The following is a 6,280-nucleotide window of genomic DNA, read 5'->3' on the forward strand; positions in this document are numbered from 1 at the left end:
GACCCCGGTCTGGTGGTGAGGCTGGGGAGGTGGGCAGCTGTGGCTGTGGCATGAACGGCCCCAACTCTCTGAGATTGCTCTGCCCTTGAGAGGGGGAGTGGTAGAGACAGGAGTGTGTGGCTGAGGGGGACCCCCACATGACCAAAGGGGTGCTGGTCACAGGGCCGGAGGTAGGGGGCAGACAGAGTATCCCCCCTCCAGAATCAGGCTGAGAACCCCCCTCCCCCTCCCTCCCTGGTTCCCATCTCAGATATCTAGGGGATAGGGTCTACGGACGCAGGGGCAGGGGGGCATTCCAGAAAGTTCAGTGATACCAAATTTGATACGAAGGACCTTTTAACATCCGTGACAAGAGTAGCTGTTGAAGGCTTGTACTTTGCAGTGCTGCTGTTGGGGGTCGGTCTAGTCTACTAGAGCTCCTCGTTCACATCTGCCTCCCACTGAGCCCCAACACCTCTGCTTACTGCTCCCCACTCCTCTCTCGGCTTCTGGGTAGGGGGGCTGTTGGCAGAGCTGAGTGGGCTAGGAAGTCTAGGCTGGTGTTGGGGGTGTGTGTGTCTTCTTACGGGGTACCCAGAACCCGTGGGAACCTGGGGGAGGGGTATAGCCAGGGGGGAAGGGGGTGGCCTGAGCCCTCCTGGACCCCCGGCTCTAGGGGATGGGCCTGTGCCAGAGCTCCCTGCTTCTCTTGCCGCCCTCCAGAGGGGAAACTGAGTCAGCTGGCTGGCGCTGGAGCTGGCTGAATGGTTGGATGTCCCCCACAGCTGGTGGCTGGGGGGTGTAGGGGACAAGAGTGAGATGCTGGGGGTGGGGGGCTGCCCACAGGCCCCCTCCTTGTGCCTGGCTGCGGGCAGGGCCAGAGAGTGACAGGAAGGCCAGCTCTAAAACATACATCCTGAGCCTGCGGGTTGAACCCAGGCCCGAGGAGAAGAGGTGATGGACAGAGTGACCCTGTGTGCCGACACTGCTGGGACCCAGTGGCCCCGGGTCCTGGCTTCTTGTCTGAGTGCTCCCCCCCCCGCCCATATCTAGAGGTTTAGGGACAGGGACAGCTAAGATCTTGCTGCCAGGCCCCTCCAGGCCCGGCCTTGGGGCTCCAGGTGTTGGGGGGGGGGTGAGACATGGGGAAGACAGAGGCCAGGCACTGAGGCGGCTCTGAAGCCAGGGCAGCCCCTCACAGTCACTCCGCCCTGGGCAGGTGAGGGGCCTTTTCCTTTCAGGAAACAGAGCTTCCTTAGAAAGCTGGGGTTCCCAGTCAGAAGGGCTGCCCTCCAATATCTCCTGGGTAGGGGGCAGAAACTGGCAGAAAAGGAGGGATTTGCCCAAGGTGGACCTGGCCCTAGCCATTGAAGATGATGATGGGGTTTCAGGGGAAAAAGACACCCCTTGATTTTAAGAATGCAGAGGTGGGGGGGGGCAGAATCGGAACCCAAGGAGCGTCTTCTGGAATGTTTTCAGAGCTGGAATGTTTTCAGAGCTGCAGAGCATTTCAAGATAAAGATAAATGGTAAACACTAAACACACACACACACACACACACACACACACACACACACACACACACACACACACACACACACACACACACACACACACCAGCATCGCTGAGAAGCGCCCCGGACAGCCCAAGACTTGGCTGGAGTGAGCGGAGGGTGACTAGGAAGGACCAGGGCAGAGACCTCAGGCAGGAGGGAGGGGCCGCCCTGCCCACCTGTCCAGTCTCACCCCCGCTGTGTGATGGGACCCAGTGGCCTTGACCTGAGTTCTCAGGGGGTCGCGCCTCGGATGCTCTTCACTTACTGGCCAGATCTCTTCTGCCCCGAGATCTTCCCTTTTCTGCTGGCCTCTTTCCCACCCCCGCATCCAACCCCCAGCAGATGGAAGCAGGAGAGTCTCTAAGTGACAGCCCCCCCCCCACTGGGTCTCCAGCACCCCCCCCTCCCAGAGGCCTGAGCACTGGACAGAGGTGGAAAAAAAAAGATTGCTTTCCGCCTGGATAGTACTTAAGAGCTCAGTCCTCCTAGGCTCCTCCAGCCTCCCCCCGGCCCCCCAGGCCTAGGGGGAGCCTTTGCTTTGCCACCCTGGGGAAATCAGGTCCCTACAATGTAGAAAGAAACAAACCAGGGCCGGGTGGTGGCGCACCTGGTTGAGCACACGTTACAGTGTGCAAGGACCCGGGTTCGAGCCCCCGGTCCCCACCTGCAGGGGGAGAGCTTCACCAGTGGTCAAGCAGGGCTGCAGGTGTCTCTCTCTCTCTCTGTCTCCCCTTTCCCTCCCAATTTCTGGCTGTCTCTATCCAATAAATAAATATAGATAATAAAAAAAAAGTTAAAAAGGGAAAGAAACAGGCCTTTTTTTCTGAAGAGGGAAGCCGGTCCTCCCTGGCCCCTCCCTGTCTGGTTGGGGCCCCACCTGCACGAGGGGTTGTGGGGGACTCTGTCTCCACTCACTACCACACCCTGTCCAGCGCCAGGGTCCGCAGCCCACCTCCTGCACCCGCTCCAGCACCCTGGTATGTGCACCGAGGCGAGAAGGCCCTCGGTGGCATCCCTGGGGACACACTGCCCCGCACCCCAGCCCCCTTCCCACCCGTCCCCTCCCCAGCCCCGGCACTGCGCCCTGCCTGCTGCGTCCAATTTTTCTTCTTGTATTTTTCATAAGCACGAGGCTCAGGAGTCTCGTCCTCCTCCCTGGTGCTTTCAGCTGGGAGCAGATTTCTGGAGTGGGCTGGCTCTGCCAGGGAGGGCATCCTCCCCTGCGCCACGCTCCGAGGGGGTGGGGGCTCCTGTGCATATGGCCTGCCCCTCCCCCAGGCCCTAATCGACCCTTCTCTCATCCTCACTGCCTGCTTCTCCCTCTTCCTGGACCAACTGGAACCTTCTAGAATCAGCACCCTGCCCCCCCAACACACACACACACACACACACACACACACACACACACACTGGGCCTCAGAGCACCCAGATTTTTCTATGTGAAGTTAGACCCTGCCTCAGCTCAGCAAAAGGAAAACTGAGGCTGGGGGTTCGCTATGCACACTGGGCCCCACTGGCCTGAGCCCCATCTCTTACTCTTTGAGGGGGTCGCTAGGGCTCCCAATACCCCCCAACCAACCCCCAGAGAGAGAAAGGGGAGGCCTGGGGAGGGAGGAAAGGAGCAGACCCTTCTCCTGCCAGGGCCACCGTGCCCCTAACCCCACATCCCGGCCCAGGGCCCCCGGTAGGGAGGATGGAGGCCTCGGGAAGAAGGCAGGAGGGAAGGGGGAGGCCAAGGAGCTTTCGATGCACAGCATGTCTTCAGAATTGAGTATGACTAATTAATAGATTTTATTCTTAGTAATCTCTTAAGCATTCCATACGTCGGGCCCCACGCCTGAGCGCCTGAGCGGAGCTTACAAGAGGCATCATTCGCAAAATGCAAATGACACTCCTGGCCTGCACTCCCCTGCCTTGCCTCCCTTCTCTTTTTTCCTTTCCTCTTTTATTTTTAAGGAGAAATTTAAAGGACAATTGCCATCTAATAGAAACAGAGATTCCAGTGACTACATCTCATGACCACGAAGGGCAGACCACTTAACCAAAGAGGAGTCGTGGGCTTTCTGAGGGGCTTAAACTTTGCACCTGCCTTCCACGCCACAGAAACCACTGCACCTTGTGAGCGTGAGGCTGGGTGGTTCCGGCTCTCTCTGGAGGAACATTCTAGACAGTCTGGCGGTGGGCCCTGGGCTCTTCCGTATCATCTGGGGGTCATCGGGTGCTTCTAGGGGTGAAGGGGGTTCAGATGACCACAGACAGCCTCTCCTTGTTGTGTTCTGTGTCCCACTCAGAAGAGTCAAGCTGGGAGGCACCAGGGCTCGAGTCCACAGCTATGCCATGAGGGAATGGACTTTTGGGGGGACTCGCTCTCTGAAAATTCTCTGGGCTTCCGTCAGGGCACTGGGGCAGAAAAAGCGGGGGGACTGTACTCTCTGGGGATTTTATTTTTTACATGGGGGCTGGGGGCTCAGTAGGTAGCACCCTGTTGCAAAAACTTGGAGCCAGAGGCCTGTACTCGCCCCCATGTCTCCCCTTCCCAGGTAGGCGTGGACCTCTGGGTTTTGTGGTTCGCTGTGACAAGGTCGTGGGACCTGCTGGCTCTGGGCCTGTGGCTGTCGCAGCACGGGGTTACCTGCTGGTCTCCAGATGCTCCCGTCCCCTGGACTGGCTCAGGGAAAGGTGGACACAGCGTATTGGCAGCAGGGACCTGGGGGCCAGTGGCTGGGGACCGGGGCAGAAACAGGAGCCAGGTGGAGGGAGGGGACCTTGCTTCAGAGACAGCCGCCACCCTGGACTCCTGTCCCCTGCCCGCCTCCTCTGTGGCCTCTCCTGCCTGGTGGTGTGTGTGTGTGTGTGTGTGTGTGTGTGTGTGTGTATGTATGTGTGTGACCTGCCCAGAGTGTCTGGGGTGCTGGGGTCAAAGGAGTGCAACCTTTGTCTGGAGGAGAAATTAAGGCTTGGGAATGCTCTCTCTGGATCTCATTGTCTGTGAGCCGTTTCAAGTGGAGAAAAGGGAAAAAGAGGCCTGGTTTCCAGCACAGTGAGGCCGCGCCCCTGGCCTCTTCTGGGGCAGGGAGCCAGGCTCCCCGGTGGTCTTGGGGGGGCTCATTCCCACCAGCTCACAAAGCCTCGTGCCCAAGTCTCTCCACCCTCGCTGGGCCGCGGCAGGGACCGGTGGCCTCTTTTCAGGCCCCGTGGCCGGTGGCCTGTGACTGTCATCTTGGCCCTGCTTCCTGCTGGAGGCCTTTTGAAAAAAATGCCACCTCTGGGCACTGCCCCCTTCTCATCCTCCCTGCCCTTGGGGACAAGGGACGAGGTGACAGATGGTGACCCCAGCCACCCATGCTGGGGGTGGTGGGGGAGCCGGGCACTGCAGACCCCTCCCTCCTCTCCAGAGTTCCTGCCATTATTCCCAAACCCTTCTCATCTCGTGGTTCACCACCCTGCGCCAGCAGGTGACAGATGACAGCCACGCAGACTGCGGAGGGAGGAGACACAACCTGCCGGCATCTGGCGTTTTCAGAGCCCCCCTTTCAGGGGTGGGCTTTTTTTCTGAGAAGCCTCATGGCTTTTTTTTTTTTTTTCCTGGGCTTTGTTTGAGCGGCCATGGAAACCATTAGATCTAATCAGCTGACACATTAAAAAAAAAAAGAAAAAGAAAAGCTGTTCCTCATGCCAAACACCTGCAGCTCAGAGAAGGTGGTCAGAGAGCATGGGGGGTAGAGGCAGCTGGGGAAGTTGGGGGGCTGTATCTGTGTGGGGAGGGGGAGGCAGGTGAGGACACTTGGTGGCAGAAACCCTGCCTCTTTTTTTTTCCTCTCTCTCTCTTTTTTAAACCCGGCACCAAGGACAGAACCTAGGGCCTCCCACAAGCATGGCATGTGCCCAGTGCTGAACCTCGACCTCCCCAGCTCAGGGAAGTAGTTGGTCCTCTGTAACAGAGATACCCACAGCCCTGGCCAACCTGAGATGGGACAGCACCTCCTGGCCGCCCACTCCCCTCCTCTCCCCTTTTCTCCACCATCCATCCTAGAACAGCTGTGAGGACACCTCTAGGAATCAGATAAACCCCCATCCCACCCCCCACCCCAACACACTGTGTCTACTTACTCAGCGACTTCTAGGGGAGAAATCAGCGTTCCTCGGGACTCTACTGACTCGCACAAACTGATTCCCGGTGCCCGCCAGGACCCCGTGCGGGGTTCTGTCTGCACACTTGTACTTAGAGACAAAGCCCAGGGACAGACAGACAGGCAGGTAGCAGATGGACAGAAGCACCTCGGCGTGGCTGGAAGAGCCAAAGCTTCCGCGGGGCTTCGACGGAGGATGGTGCATGGAGCCGAGGAGGAGTTGGCAGGGTTCAGCGTGGAGAGGGCCCGGGGTGGGGGAGGGGAAGAAAATTGTTTTTTTGTTTGTTTGTTTTTTAATTGACTACAGAGTTGTTCCAGAGATGTGCTGGCAGGTGGTGCTGTCTGCTAGTCTGTGAGGGAAACGGGGTGGAAGGGACCAGGACAGACATCTCAGGGCAAGCTCTCTGCAGCCAGAGAGCTCTGGGAGGAGGCCTGGGACCCAGCCTTCCAGCGGGTTCTAGCAGAGTGAGAGCTGGGAGCTGTGTGGGGCCTCCACCAGACGCCACTTCTCCCGGGGGTGATCACGAGGCCCTGGTTCAGTAAGTATCTTTCCAGTCCAGGGGTGTGTGGGCAAAAACAAAAACAAAAAACCCTAATCCAAACCCAACCCTTCCT

General features: G+C 58.5%; 1 protein-coding gene across 3 annotated transcripts in view; it reads left to right on the forward strand.

Moving 5' to 3' along the window:
- Positions 1–6,280, forward strand: part of MACROD1 (mono-ADP ribosylhydrolase 1) — a 117,488-nt gene that overhangs the window by 21,886 nt on the left and 89,322 nt on the right. The window lies entirely within an intron of this gene.

This window comes from Erinaceus europaeus, chromosome 17, assembly GCF_950295315.1.
Source record: "Erinaceus europaeus chromosome 17, mEriEur2.1, whole genome shotgun sequence".
Taxonomy (NCBI): domain Eukaryota; kingdom Metazoa; phylum Chordata; class Mammalia; order Eulipotyphla; family Erinaceidae; genus Erinaceus; species Erinaceus europaeus.